At 39.1% G+C, this 14,857-nt stretch overlaps 1 long non-coding RNA gene across 1 annotated transcript; it reads left to right on the top strand.

Moving 5' to 3' along the window:
* Window positions 1–3,627: 3,627 nt before the first annotated feature.
* On the top strand, window positions 3,628–14,369 carry LOC141578259 (uncharacterized). The gene is made up of 3 exons (XR_012508402.1): window positions 3,628–3,748; window positions 4,256–4,403; window positions 14,182–14,369. It is a non-coding gene; the product is annotated as an uncharacterized LOC141578259 (long non-coding RNA).
* Window positions 14,370–14,857: the final 488 nt, after the last annotated feature.

Genomic DNA, 14,857 nt, shown 5'->3' with positions numbered 1-14,857 from the left:
GCCTTTAGGAATGGTGTCATCTGTTACTGAGTATAAAGTAGTAGGTGGATTTAACTCTTTTTATTAAGCGGTGCAGTCAAGTACTACAGTTACGGATCTTGACTCACCTGATGGGAAATGTGCTCTGTAATCTGAGAAGCCTGTTCCTTCGTGCATAAAATTTAATGGGAGGAACCAGACAATCAAGAAAAATGTCTTGCAATGTCTATTTTTATTTAGTGTACCATTTATTTTCCAAGAGTAATAAAGAGATATGTAGATTTTATACATGGAGAAGCCATGGAAAATAGGAACTCTGAGAATGTAATCCATTGGCAGGACACCAGAATGGTAATAAACCCAGACCTGGAGTTGTGCAATATTGGTTCCATTTACAGCATTACTTCCCCCCACTAGTGTAGGCCAGACAAGTCACTTAACCACTCTCCACCTCAGTTTCATCATGTGTAAAATGCAAATAATATGTCAACCTCCACAAGTGATTATGAGAATTAAATGGAATGGTGTTTATAAAAAGTTCAGCATTTTGCCTGACAAGTACTACATGTTTAATAAATGTTAGTTGTAGTTATTGATATCTGAATCAAGTGAGGTTTTCTTCCACAATTTATTTATGTAGCCATTTAGCATCCTGGCAGAACTCCTTCTTTTTGGCTCACAGGTGTAATCAAAACAGACCCGGTAGATACATTCAAGGTACCTTCAAGCCCTCAGAAGATATAATACAAGAGGGGAAAACAGAGCTAGAAGTAGAAAAAATCATTTTTTAAAATGGAGAACTGTTATTTTCCAGCTCCCAGGAGACTTGCCAACAATAAACAGCAAAAAGTAGGAGATGATTACACTTTACCTAAGAGGTAGCTATTTATAAAAGAGTTTTAAATGATACACAGCTAACACTGTTGGGTCCACCAGCACAACAGACAAGGATCCAAGTCAGTCTGGAGTTGATGGGGATGCCTTAGGAAAATACCACAGAAAGTCACTAGAGTGAGTTTGAACCTCAGTTACATAGATCCAGGCATTAAATTAGCACCAGCTAAAGGCCTGGGAAACTTCAGGCTTAACAGAAATTGGTCAAGTAGCAAACACATGTCAACCATGACCCTCAGTGTGGCTGCTGTTGCCCATCAGAGCCCAAGTTGTCCTGACATCAAATAATTACTTTGGTGACCCCAGTGGGAGAGGACAGACTGATGAAACCCTTTAAAGGATCAAGTCAGAAAAGCCTACCTTTGACTTCGGCTATGTGGCAATGACAGTTAACTGTTCCCCAAAATGTGTTTCCCCTTCATGGCCCAGAGTTGTGGCAAAATACATTATACAGCCAGGAAGATGATTCTAAGCCCCCTTTGCATCTTGCAATGCCACATACCTGAGTTCTAGTCAACAGGGTATGAGCAGAAGTGATGGGTGTCACTTCCAGTGCCCCCACTCGTAAAACCTCTCAGACTTGCCCCATGAAGCTATTCTCCTCCAGCCACCAAACAGAAAAAGTCACTATGTTGATCTTGGAAACTAAATGCTGAAGATTGCAGAAACTCCATCAAACTGGGTCCCTGAATGATGGGAAACATTCCTCCTCCCCACTTCCCATCTGCTTTAAACAACTCAGGACATTTTATGAGCAAGTAATAAACTTCTATTGTGTGTGGGCCCTAAACACATTTTAGCACCTGCTTGTTATAACAGCTAGCATTATCCTAACTAGCACAAGTTATAAATTTTTGGCATGTGAATATTGCTGGAGAGAGAGAACACAGGAATTTAAACATCCTTTCTGTTCTGTTTCCCTTTTCTATTCTGATATGTACTGGGCACGTTTCATATCAATGAATGTTATTGAATATTGAATGAATGAGTAACTGGCTGATTGGCCTGTGACAAATAACCTAACTTCTCTTTGCCTTCAATTCCCAAAAGCCATAATTAGCATCAGAATATCTCCACTTTATTGAAATGTAGTGAGAATGAACAAAATGATACCTAGCATCCCGCTCTGAGCTCCTTGGGTAAAAAGTATAGTAAATTAAGTACAGAATAAACACAATCAAGTTTTTAAGGTACTTATTAAACACAAATTGAGTAGAAATCAAGTTATGTAAAGCTTAAGGTTATCTAGAACCCAAGAACACCAAATCCCACCATGATGTACACAAGTGAGTGTCAACAGCATTGTCTCGTGTGTATATTAAACAGATGAAATTAGCTTTACTCCTCCTTGAGATGCCTTAGTAACTAAAAGTCAGTAACTATGCAATAATAATCTCTTTCACAGAAATGTAAACTTCTAAGTTTGGTGTTAGCTGGACATATGTAAAACTATGTAATCTTTCTGTCAAAGGTGGTGGCAACCTAACAGTGCTTCCATGGGGCTTAGTCGGAGATGGAGGTACTTGTAATGGTGTCGCTAGCTTTTTGTGCTGATTTTAAAGACTAGAAGTGTATTTAGAATATATTTCTAACTCATTTGATTTATAGTAATATCTGTTCAAGGTGACCCTACATTATATTTGATCCAGGTTTCATAAAGGAAGACATACACATGGTAGCTTAAAGTTAGGCTGAAGTTAGCCAAAATTGGAAGAGGAATTATTGGTCATCTGATGGTCTGAATTTAGGAAAATCCACAATCCTATAACTTTGGCTAAGTTTAGCACTAAGTCATTCAAGATGTATCCATTCACATGTACAACTTTCTTTACACTGCTATGATTCATTCATTCACAAAATATTTACTGTGGCCCTGAGCTAGAAGCTGGGGATTCAAAGATGCCTAAGATACAGTCCTTGTCTTCGCAGAGCCACAGTCTAATAGAAAAGGCAGTCATATAAATATGTGACCATAAGGCACAGCAATATATCTACTACAGCTGTGCACAATACTAAGTGCATCCCAAGCTCCATTCGTGCATCATAGGGTACTGTGGGATGGGAGCTAAAGGGAACTGTCCCATGTTTTGCAATTTCTGCTGCAAATTTAATCTGAGGCGCTAAGGTTGATGAGTTCACTTCAATTTTTCTGTTGTTCTGTTTCAACCTGGTCAGCCAGCATAATACCATGGCCCTTTCTTATGTTTTGGAAGTTTTAGACTCTCAAATTAAGAGGCAGCCACCTTGAATTGGACAAAATTCATGTGTTCTCGTAAATGAAGAGTCCTATTTACATGGTTTCTGGCCTTTGATCCAGCACTTTACCACAGTGCTAAAAGCCCAATGTCCCCTCCTGTTTTTCTTTTACATATTTATACTCGGGCCAGAAAATGTTAGTGGGAATATAGAGGCACTGAAGTAAGTGGTAACCATCTGGCCTGGCTAACTGCTGAAAAAAAATTTCTATAGAAGATAGGGCCTTCTTTGGATGACACCTGTGCCCCAGGGAAATTGGGATATTATTATAAGCAGCGGAAAAAAGTCATTCTACAACATGGGAGTAATTGTTAGCAGGCAGGAGATCATGTAATACACAGCAATTGTGGATTTTAAGGGCAAGATTCCAGACCATGCTATAAGCCCAGTTGTCTGTCCAAGGTTAATGGGGTAATGTCCTTGCTTACTCCAGCTCAGAGCCAAATTAACTTCATAAATTCTGAGTATAGATTCTGTCTTTTGTCTATTGGAGTCAGGATTTAATGTTCCGAAGGGGACCAAAGGATTTAATGTTTAATGGAGTGTTTGTCCCTCTTTTCAGCAGACTACAAATACATTTCCCTTTCCAAGACACTCCTCTGAAAAGAGACCCAGAGAGGTGAGAGTCTTTGCTGACAGCCTTTTTTCACTTTGTTTAGAGAAGTCTGTTAGACATTGTGTTATGAGAATACCTGGCCTGCCTGCAGCTGTGCTTCGCCCGGGACTACTGCAGCATAAGCTTTAAATCATCAAGTTCCATGAGGCCAGTAAGTGCCCCACAGTATTTTCCAGTGAGGCTGTCTCTACAAGCCACCGAAATGGCTGCCAATTTTGTAAGAAAAGCCATTCAAGTGAGTTTGGCCTTGTTGGGTGGGAATGAGGGGAAATCCATCATGTATCAAGACGTGAATTATATGATTGCATTTTTACTTTTCACCCAGTTGTTTTGGCAGCCTGAAGGAGAGGGTCAGACAGTCTGTCCCCAGTTGAATGCTACTGTCTTCAGAGTGAAGGGGGCCAGTTTCAATGGCTACATTGCCATGTTCAGCATCTGTTTGCTTGGGAGCAGAATGATTATCGTCTGGAAACAGCATGTTCAATTACAAATTTTGTATGATATTTACAGAATATCCCTTGCTCTGTGAAGATACCAACTGAGATGACAGTGGAGCTCCAGGATAAGTCATTGAGAGGAGCAACTTCAGAAAAGGAGGTGTGCCAACAGATCGCCCACTGCCCTGGGAGTCAGAAATGGCTCACGTATACCTACTCAGGTTACTGCCTTTTTCTTTGCTGATAAACCTTGTTCACCGCAGCTCAAAAATGCTAAGTCAGCATCCCAAAGTTGAGGGGAAGGCTTTACCCATTTTACACTCATCAAAATAATTTCCAGTATTAGGCATATTCAAACTGAAGAAAGGTAACCAAAAGTTAGAGAACCTGAGGAACCAGGAGGGAAAACCTGATGATCCTGGACCTTTGTGCCTCAGACATTAAGGCTGACATTGGTACTGGGTCTATGTCCTAGAGAGACATTTCCAGATGTTGATATTCTAAGGAAATGGGTTAAAGTATTTCCTTGTGCCATATTCTCACCCCCAGAAAGCTCAGAAGCTAGTCAGAGACACAGACCTGTATCCAAAAGATTTCATCACTGTATAGAAGAGGTTGGTAATACAATCTGGGAATGGTGATCTGGTGACCCTTCCTTTTTGGCTGCACATCTTTGAGGCTCTTGTTGAAACAATCTAAAACTCGGGATCAATACTTGGTCAATCCATCATAAAATTGGATTGTGATAATGGTCACACAAATCTACCATGCTACTTTAAAAATATATAATTGTACACTTACAATGGGAAAATTTTATAGTATATAAAATATGCCCCAGTAAACATTAATAATTATGTTTGTAATAAAAATATTGTTAAATAAATAATAAATAAATAGCCAATTGATATTTTCAGATATTTTGACAATCAGTTTGAACTAATTTCATGCCCAACCCAGTCAGTCATGAAGAAATACGCCATCAATATGTCCCCTAAATGCCCCAGTTTGTCATAAGAAATGATTTGTCAAAATGTGACCTGGTTTATGTACAACTAACCATTTTTAAATCAAGATGAGCGTTTGTTTTCTCATATCTCCAACTAAATACAGAATATGATTTGGATCTAGACAGCATAAATAAGAACAAGTATTTCAGTCACTGAGAAAGAATGACAATGAGAATAACTTCACAAATGATCACAGAAAGAAGCTGTAACCATCCTTTTAGGAATAATTATTTGACATTCTGATAAACCTGTATACATAAATTCCTCTCATGGGAAGATAGCACTTAATTTTTTTAAGAATTGAAATCTCCATCAGCTATATGGCCTACTTCCTTATGGCTAAAGGGGAAAAAAGAGTTACTCCATTTCAGCATAACTACTAAACTTTTTGCTGAAATAAAAATATCTTTCTTCAGTATAACTTCTGTTTTCACTGGTTTGAAATAATGACCATAAAATTTTAAGCAATGGGAAACTTTACAATTATCATTCATTCAAGCTCTATGATCCTTGCCAGTTTATCTAAAACTAGTTCAGACCCAAAAGTAACTTCCCATAGAAAACTGCTGCTTTTCTTGTGGTCTAGGAAATCAATCAGCTCTTAAATACTGTTTAATCTGTAATGTAAGGAAACCACTAGGGGATTCATGGGAGGCAAATGGTGAACATTGAGAACCCTCCATTTACATCTAATTACCCTTTTTATTATAATAAAAGTTTGAGAGAAATGCTTTTAGACTTGAAATGACAAAATCGTTTATTTCTACTACTTGCTGTTGTTCACTCATGTAGGAATTAATTTCATGCAAAATGGTTTCACAATTATTCTAAAGGGTAGGGGGATAACTACTAATTTCTAGCTATTGTTTGAGCTTCACAAATAATCCTTTAAACCAGGTAATATTATTATATCTTTTCAACAGATGGAGAAACTGAGGCTTAACAAAGTTAAATACCTTGCCCAAGTTTATTAGGCTAATAAAGAGCAGAGATAGAATCCAAACCCAGGACTGATTCTAGAGTCAGAATTAACAGTTCTTCAGCAGAGAAAGAAAAACTGAAAACTGAGGAGTCTCACATGAGCTCCTGTCCTGGGGAAAGCTTTCCAAAGGACAAGATCAAACCAGCATCGCATTTGCATTTAGTGTGAAGAACTGAGTTACTCTTAAGCCTACATGTAAATGCTGTGCCAGAAAATATTGGCTTAAAAAAAAATAAAAAAGCTTTCCCCAAGGACTGGCTAGAAGGAGGATTCTCCAGGGAGATGAGATATACGGTCTGTGAATTCCAGCCCCAAATAAGCAGCCTGTCCAGGACAGGACCTAGTTAGGTTAATAACATTTGTGACCTGTCACTTGCTATGGAATATTCTAAATTGACCACAGCTTCCAACTGCTTCAGATGTGTTATTTTAATAAGAACATTGTGCTCACAGACTGACAGATAAACCTAAATGCAAATAGTGTCTCATACTGTTTGGAAGAGGCAAAGACCAAGCTGAATGGTACATTTTGGCTGGGAACTCCCTAAACATTTTCTAGGAGCTCTTTCTTCCTGCTGACAGAAGAAAACAAATCTAGTTGGTTATTATAAGATGTTTCTTTTTCTTCTTTTTACCCCCAAAGAAAATATGCTTTCCTGAGAAATCTGAAATTATAACGTGCCCTTTTAGATATTGCCACATAATTTACACTTCTGGCAGAGATTCTCCCAGCAGCCACTTGGGATACATTTTCATTCAGCACGTTGGCACTCTTATGTAATTTTGATAAAGGTCTTATTCACTGGGATAACCATGGCAACCCACTGTCCTTTGGTTGTCCTAACTGGATTATTTGTTGAGTGGCTTGAATTGCTGAGTGACTGGATAACCATGGTACCCATGAAACACGTTAGGTAGAAGTGAAACACAGACGATTATATTTAAGGGCTCATTAAGATCTGTCAAGGCCGAAGCTGGGTAGCTCTCCTTGCGTGGGCCAGGTCCTCCAAAGCTTTCTGTTTCTCCATGCTGAAACTTGGCCAATCTTGTCAGCCCAGTGACAATGGGGAAAAAAGAAAAAAATGAAACTCTGTTAATAGGATTATACGATTTCAGGAGTAGAATGTTGCTACAGATGATTTATTTTGAAAGCTGATTTTGTTTTAGTGAAAACAAGCTCAGCCCATTACACCAGAGGCTGTGGTGCCAAACACAATCATTTCTAGTTTGAAAGATGTGATTGCTTTTTAATGTGGAAATTTCACAAGGTTACGAAGAGGAAAAAAATTAAACTCCTTTCATGTAACAAAGTCACTTTGGGATATGGGTTACAATGCCCTGACAGTGTCCAGATACCCTGACCACATTGCAAGTCAGAAAGGTGGATCAGTTTGATTTACACCATTTCTCCATTGTGTTTCTCTTATGCCTCTGAAATAGCCTAATAGTCTTTTTTTACCAAAATAAATAGAGAGTAAGATAATATAAATACTTAAAGTATGCAGGGTCAGGCAAGAATAGGAGAGAGAGAGGAAACGAATATAGGTAAAGAAACTTAGTCTAGGTCTATAGACCTGTGTGTGTGTATGCGTGTGTGTGAATTCTCCTTTGCCAAAACACTTTTATTTGCCTACTCCAGTTTGACCAAACTGATAACCTGTTACTTAGCTTATTCCAATTTAATCTGGTGCTTTGCTTTCGCCAGATTCTATACCATTTTCTTTTTTTCCCTATATCTTTGGGGGACTTTAAAGGAAATACACACTCATCAAATCAATTTTAATGTGTTCACAGGATATGACTGAGATTATCAAAATGATGATGGCTAGGTTTTGATTCTGCCATAACTTCTCAGATACTGTAATTCTTTGCTAATATGCAATACAGTGTGCAATTCTTAGGGAACAGTTGGTGGAACAAGGGAAAATTACTTCTACTGGTATAAATCACTAAATTGGGAAAGATCAAAAAGTTAAGCCATTTTGAAGAGAACTGAATGTTTGTCATGTGGAACACATCTCTCCATTCTTAAACTAGGCTTACATCGCTAGCTGGGGAGGAAAGTGCCTTAGCAGGGAATACAGCCATGACAATGTAGCAGCATTTTGGGTAGAAATGACATATACACCATGAAACCTTTTTGTCCTTCCAGTAATTGTTTGGTTTTTTTTGTTTGTTTTTTTTGTTTTTTTTTTTTGCCTGTGCATTCTATATACGTGTCATCCTGTTCTTTTGTGACTGGCAGGGGGGAAGTAGGTGAAGAAACTATATGATTGTGGTGCTCCTTCCAAAAGTTGGGCCATCAAAATTACTATTGCATCTTTGGGAGCCAGCACAAAAGGACACAAACCTAAACATTAAAGGAACTGAGACACTGGAAGGGAAAGGTGTTGGCCTTTTGTTGGAGTAAAATTTACGGGGAATGAGTTGGGAGTCCAAAAAACAAGCAAAGCAAGATTACAATGCCCAGTTTTAAATGTAAGCAAATCCTAGTTAGCTCCTGGCAGTTCCACATAGTGCACCATTCATTCAGCACTCAGGCCAGTCCAGAACCCCCAGATCAGCTAATGTGGTGAGTGTCCATTTCCCTCCAATTCCCTTTTTTGATTCCTCATTTTTTTGTTCATTGTCACTTCAGTTCTGATATCTAAATATCTATATAGATTGTTTAACTTCTTAGCCTCACTTCCTATAAGAAGGAGACTTGGGCTCTGTAAAGTAAACTTTGGGATCATTGTGGATCACTGTAACTAGTGGTTAGGGGAAGGGCTAAGCATGTTAGTGCACTGAAAGGCTACCATGTTCTAACTATTTCACATACTAATTTAATCCTCACAAAACCTTGAGATAGATATTGTTATCTCACTTTGCAGAAGGATAAATTGAGATACAGGGATGTTAAGGTACCTCAGATTCATCTACTTCACAGCCCACGTTCATCCCACCAGTTCATTCTGCCTCCTAACCTCACTTGCAGCAATAGCCCATTGATCCTTGGAGCTGAGGACTGGACTTATTCAATGATATGGAGTCTAATTATGTCTCCAATTAAGACCTCAAAGTCCTTGGTTATGAGACTGGGGAAAGGGTTTGGAGCTCTTCAGATGAAAAAAAAGTGAAGTATAACATTCTGTATTCAAATGTATATTTGATATATATGACAAAGTACTATTAGTTATGTAGGTTTGTTCAGCAAGTAAGTCTCTAAGACCAATAATAATAAAAATAGCATCTTACATTTATATTATGTGCACAGTTCTTTGTGCCCTTTCATATATATTTTCACATTTAATGCTTTCAAATCCCTTTAACTAAGCAAGACAGTATTATCCTCATTTGACAGGAAAAGAGTCTATGAGTTAGAGAGGTTAAGCACTTTGTCTGTGGTCACATGGATAAGCAAGAAACAGGAGTCTAAAACAGTAGGCTTTTCTCTTAAACCAGTTCTCATCCCTCCGTAGTAGATAAACTGTACCATCTTTGGGCATCCTTCTATTATTCTGCTTATCACACTGTATTTGAATTGTTGGTTACTCGTTTCCATATCCCTTGACTGTGAGCTCTTTTAAATGAGACTGTCTTTTTTTCTTTCTTCTTGGGGGAAAAAAGATATTTAATTTTCTAAATTAAACAGAGTGCAGAGTCCTAAGTTCCACCACACGGAACTGACAATTGCCAACATTTTGATAAATTCATTCTGCCCTTCATCTCTATATTCTTCGTACCTAGCATAATGTCTGGCACATAGTGGATAGCCAGTGAATATTGGTTGAAATTAACTGTGGGATCCATAATTATGAGAATAAATTAGGAAATTTATTAACTAGTGCAGAAATGATACTTCAGATTTATTTCTTTATTTCTAAACTTGTCGTGTCTGAGGTGATTCTAAAACATTCATCCATATTTTACTCTTTTATGGTATAATGACAATGGTGATCATAAGAAGGCTTCGTAAAATGACATCTGTAATTATGTTCCTTTTTAAAAGGTGAACTATACATGCCCCTACAGCAATATTCCCACAATGAATGAGTCTTATGGGGTATTGATTAATGGCTTCTTCAGTTTAAAAAAAAAAAAGATTTCTTCTTGGATTTCAGTGGTTGCTAAGACTGCAGTCTACATGGGAAAAAAAAAAAAAAACAACTGCATGAAACCAGACTCCAAGCTCAGAGAGCAAACATGCACACTGCACCAGAAATCATGTTATTCCAGTCCAAATGTACCAAATCCTCCTGTAACGTGTGGTCAAGGAGTTAAGTTCTAAAGAAAAATGCAAACAACCTGAAGGGAAACTGTGTCTGTCTCCTTCAGCCTCTGAGCCTCCCTGATAGAACTCTGTAGAGAAAGGTGTGTTAATGCTTCACCCGGTAATGATAGCCTCACCAAGTGCTTCGAAGGAGTTAGTTATACAGTTAGGGCCAAATTTGAGTTTGGAAAAGAGAGGAAGCAAACTGACTGTGTGTTTTGTTATGAGATCCTGGGAGGAGCTTCGAGCATTACAAAGACTCTTTCCTCTTCTAATCCTTCCAACCTCCTCCTCACCCCCTCAAGGGTTTCATTCTTTTTCACAGAAGCTTGGCGGCAGGCAGAGGAAGAAAGGCTAGCTACAGAAAGGACTCAGGTCTCCTTGGCATGACCTATGACTGCAGCCCCAACAGTAGATTGTGAGACTAGAAGCCCTCTTTTCATTGAGTCTGTCTTACTGAGAGGAAAAACTGCTTTGTATGATGACTTTATGGCAAATGCTGGCAAAAGCTTTGCCCTGCATACTGAAAGAGAGACATTTCTAACCGCAGCTCATGAACCACACTTATTTACTCTGGCACATGCCCACTATTTGTTCATAGGCTTTCTGTCTCTACTAATGTGTTCCAATTTTGGAGGCTAAATCATTGCCAGTAGTTTCCAGGACATTCCGCTAGGCTAAGCAAAATCGCCCTAAGCGGTAGTCAGAAACCACTGGAGTAGTATTGTAAATACAGACTATTTGCAGAAGACGAAAGATAGCAAACATCTTATCGTTTTTGTGCTGCAGAATTCCATGGTCATATCTTGCAGAAAGTCATGCAAGGCACTCACAAGAAACTAGAGCAGGGTACAAGGGCTTTCATCCCTACTAGAACTCAGAAATTGTGCTTGAAACCACTTTGAAATTTAGTCACAGCCTAGCACAGCTATAAGTGCATAGTATGGCCCTGTTCAGGAGACATGCTAGAGACTGGACACAGCTAACCTGCAGTAGCCTTTTGTCTGATATGGATTTTAAACTGAACATAAGATCTGAAAACAGTGGAGCAATGCATTTCTGCATTCAATAGTCCTTACACGCCCATGTGGGTCCTTACCTTAGGCCTAATGATGGTTTAATGCTCATGTTGAACCATGTTGATTTTAAGACCTGGGATAGCTGGGAAATTCTCCTTTCATAATAAAACCTGACAGCACTATTGAGCTGCCTTATTCCTTATTCTGCCCCAGGCAGGGACTGAGGAAGGGATACATTACGTGATATCACTTCTCTGTCCATAACTCTTATGCCTGTTTTCTATTAGATTTGTTTCTAACCAAAGCAGAGATTTTATTTACCCATGTGTATTAATCATGAACGAGAGTGTGCGTGATACACTCAGTAACTTTGGTAACAACGCATCAATATAACCATGTTTGTGTTTGGAAAGAGGAAGGAAGCTCACCCCAAAAGTAAATGCTGAGTATCCACCAGTATTCTTTCGAGGTGGCTAAGTAGATTCTTGAAGTACTTACATGTTTTACAGTACCTCTTGAGACTTACTGAAACTAGTCTCTTTCATCCTAAGGGTGAAGCAAAATTAAGTTGAAATAAGCCACAATTAAAACTCCATGTGTTGGGTTACAAGGCAGAAGGAAGGGTATACATACATCTATCCATGTGTATTCTGTTAACATTTCAGGCATTTTAACTTTGGGTAGTGGACAGCATGAAGGGGGACTAGGTAGGAACAAGGCCACCACATCAAACTGATAGTGGGGTAGAAGGAACATTTGACACCTCCCGCCTTCTCTGCCTCCTGTCTGTTTTTAATTTTGCTAAATCATTCCCGTCTGGAGATTGTATATTTTAAGTCGCCTCTCCAAGCAACACAGAGGTACAGTGTCGGAGAGCCTGATCTCAGAGCCAGGCAAAGAGATGCGAAAGCTTGTAGAGGCCCCAAGGCACAAGAAAGCAGAAAAGGAACAGGGTGGGGTCCTGGCTAAATGACATTAGCCTTTAGGGTGTGTACAGAAACTGGGACAATGGCACTGGGAGACATAACTTCTCTATGGTGAGTGTAAGGTTTTTGTATGTTTGTGTTTTAAAAAGTTAATATCCCTTTGAAAGTTCTAAAGGTGACGTCCTGGGAAACGTAAACTACCATGAAATTTTACTGGAAGAGAGATTCCCAGGCAAGAGACTTAAAAGTGAGATTTGTCCATCGTAAATATGAAGGTAATACATAAGGGAGGAAAACTGGCGACAAAACCTAAGGTGTGTTTTGCACGTGCGCACATGCACAGAAACACCACGATGCTGTGGAGCCTGTCAATAGTGACTTTAGAGGAAAAAAAATTACCCTCTTTGTATCCTAACACCGCTCCCAAGTCATGTAGATCTGTTTGGGTGAATTCAAATTCACATGTTCTAGGTGTTGGCTTTTACACGGACATGTTTTTAAAATACATACAAATCTGTAAGATGGGCCTCATAATAGTTTTGTCTATAGAGAAATTATGCGGCTCAAATGAGAACAAAGGAAGTAGAGTGCTCAGCATGGTGCTTGAAACAGTCAGTACTCAAAAATTATCTGCTGTTATTATTTAAAGACTTAAGTGATATAGGAATTTTTTTAATGTGGTGCAATAATGGTAACCAATAGCTTCCTCTCTACAGGGAATAGCCTTGAACTTAATTTAAAATTGTTTCAGTCTTTCTGTTCATTTCTCATATATACTTTCCCCGGCTCGGGTTTATTGAGGACTCTGAATGCAGCACCACTGCAGCTTTGTGCTCCACTGTAGTAGCCTCTTGATGGTGTTAAATAATACTGTGGTTTTAATGAAAGGAAGCAGCCACAGTGGAGTGGGCTCACACGCACAGGTATCCATTGCATTTGAAAAAAAAAAACCCTTCTGAATGACATTTCTTCATGTTTTATCACCCTTTAGAGGAATGATAAAACTACCTATTTACTCTTGCTGATAAAGCAGATACTGTTTATTATAGTTCTGTAATGTATCTACCTCATCTCCTTCCCAGAAAAAGCCCTGTTTTGTTGTGTACATCTAGTTGCAATGCCATTCTTTCTTATAACTGATCAATTATGATGTTAGGTTGTTTTGCTTAAGCATCTTTCTCTATTATTATCTAATAGCTATAGAAACAGTGGAAAAGTTAACTCAAATGAGAGAACAATTAGTAAGTGAAGAACAGGTATTCATGATTTGTGTGTGTGTGTGTGTGTGCGCGCGCGCGCATGTGCCCACACGTGCTTGAGCCAGGTCTGGAAATCCTACACCCTCTGTGCATTTATGCATGTAAAAGACATGCATTTACATACAAAAACCACATAACTATTAGGAACCAACAATGGTGCTCTTGATTCTCACTGAAAATCACTGTAAATACATGGGAAATTTTCCTAAGAGTGTAAATCAGCCTTGCCCAGTCAATAACTCAGCAAGTGTGTCCTGGCTAGGCTACGAAGATATTCAGAAAATCTTGGATTAGGGTAGCAAAAGTGAAACAGAAGCAATGTCAAATCAAAACTGCTATGGGCATTTTTTTTAAGTAATTTGGCTTAAGTCATCATGTAATCAGACATAAAGCACTGCTACTGTTTTCAAAGGGACAGTTAGAGAGCAGAGTGAAGATTTGATGAGAGGCATATAAACACCTAAAAGAAAACAGGCATGGATTGTGAGATTACATATTCTAAGTAGGAATCAGCTGCAGGCACTTCTGAATCATTTGTCTTTCTGATCTTTTAGGAATCAGCCTGTAGGCAAACCACGGAGTGAGGCTGGGAGTGCCTGGGTGAAGGTGCTTGTGCACGTGGGAGGGGAGCGAGCACCTTCTCTTGGTGCCAACTCCCCACCCCCCAGGAGAAAGGTATGTACAGTCCTTGGTCTACCTGTTGACAGAGCAGTTAGGCACGTTCTCCAGCTGTCTTGCTCCCTGCCAGCACCTCCTTCCTCAACAGTAAAGCTACCTGGCTATGCAAAACAGGTACTCTGACTCTCCCAGGCTTGAGGGCTGGGCCTTCCTAACTCAGACTAGGTATTTGTCTATGTGCATGATGTTAAGGGTGCTAAAAAAAATGTCTGTGTCCCCAAATATGACTCCCACCAATTTGCAACATAGCCTCTGAAATGTCACCACTGAAAAATTCACATTTTTGCGTTAATGCTGCTCATCCATAGTAAGAGGGGCAGTGTATTAAACTGCTTTTACCCTTTCTACTCTTGCTCTAATCAATTATCAAATAATGTCCTGCTCTTTTAGAAAGCAGAAATAAATATCCAATGGGAATGGGGCACAATGCAGGTAGAATCTGATAGAAAATTTGGTCAACAAGAGAAGTTGAAAAGGTCCAGAGTGTATCAGCTCAGGTGAGGACCACAGTGAGGGGACCTTGGGTAACCAGATTACAAAGTTACACTTCTA

This window comes from Camelus bactrianus, chromosome 7 (genome assembly GCF_048773025.1).
Source record: "Camelus bactrianus isolate YW-2024 breed Bactrian camel chromosome 7, ASM4877302v1, whole genome shotgun sequence".
Classification (NCBI taxonomy): Eukaryota; Metazoa; Chordata; class Mammalia; order Artiodactyla; family Camelidae; genus Camelus; species Camelus bactrianus.
Note: the sequence above shows the minus strand (reverse complement) of the source record. Positions and strands in the feature narration are given on the sequence as shown.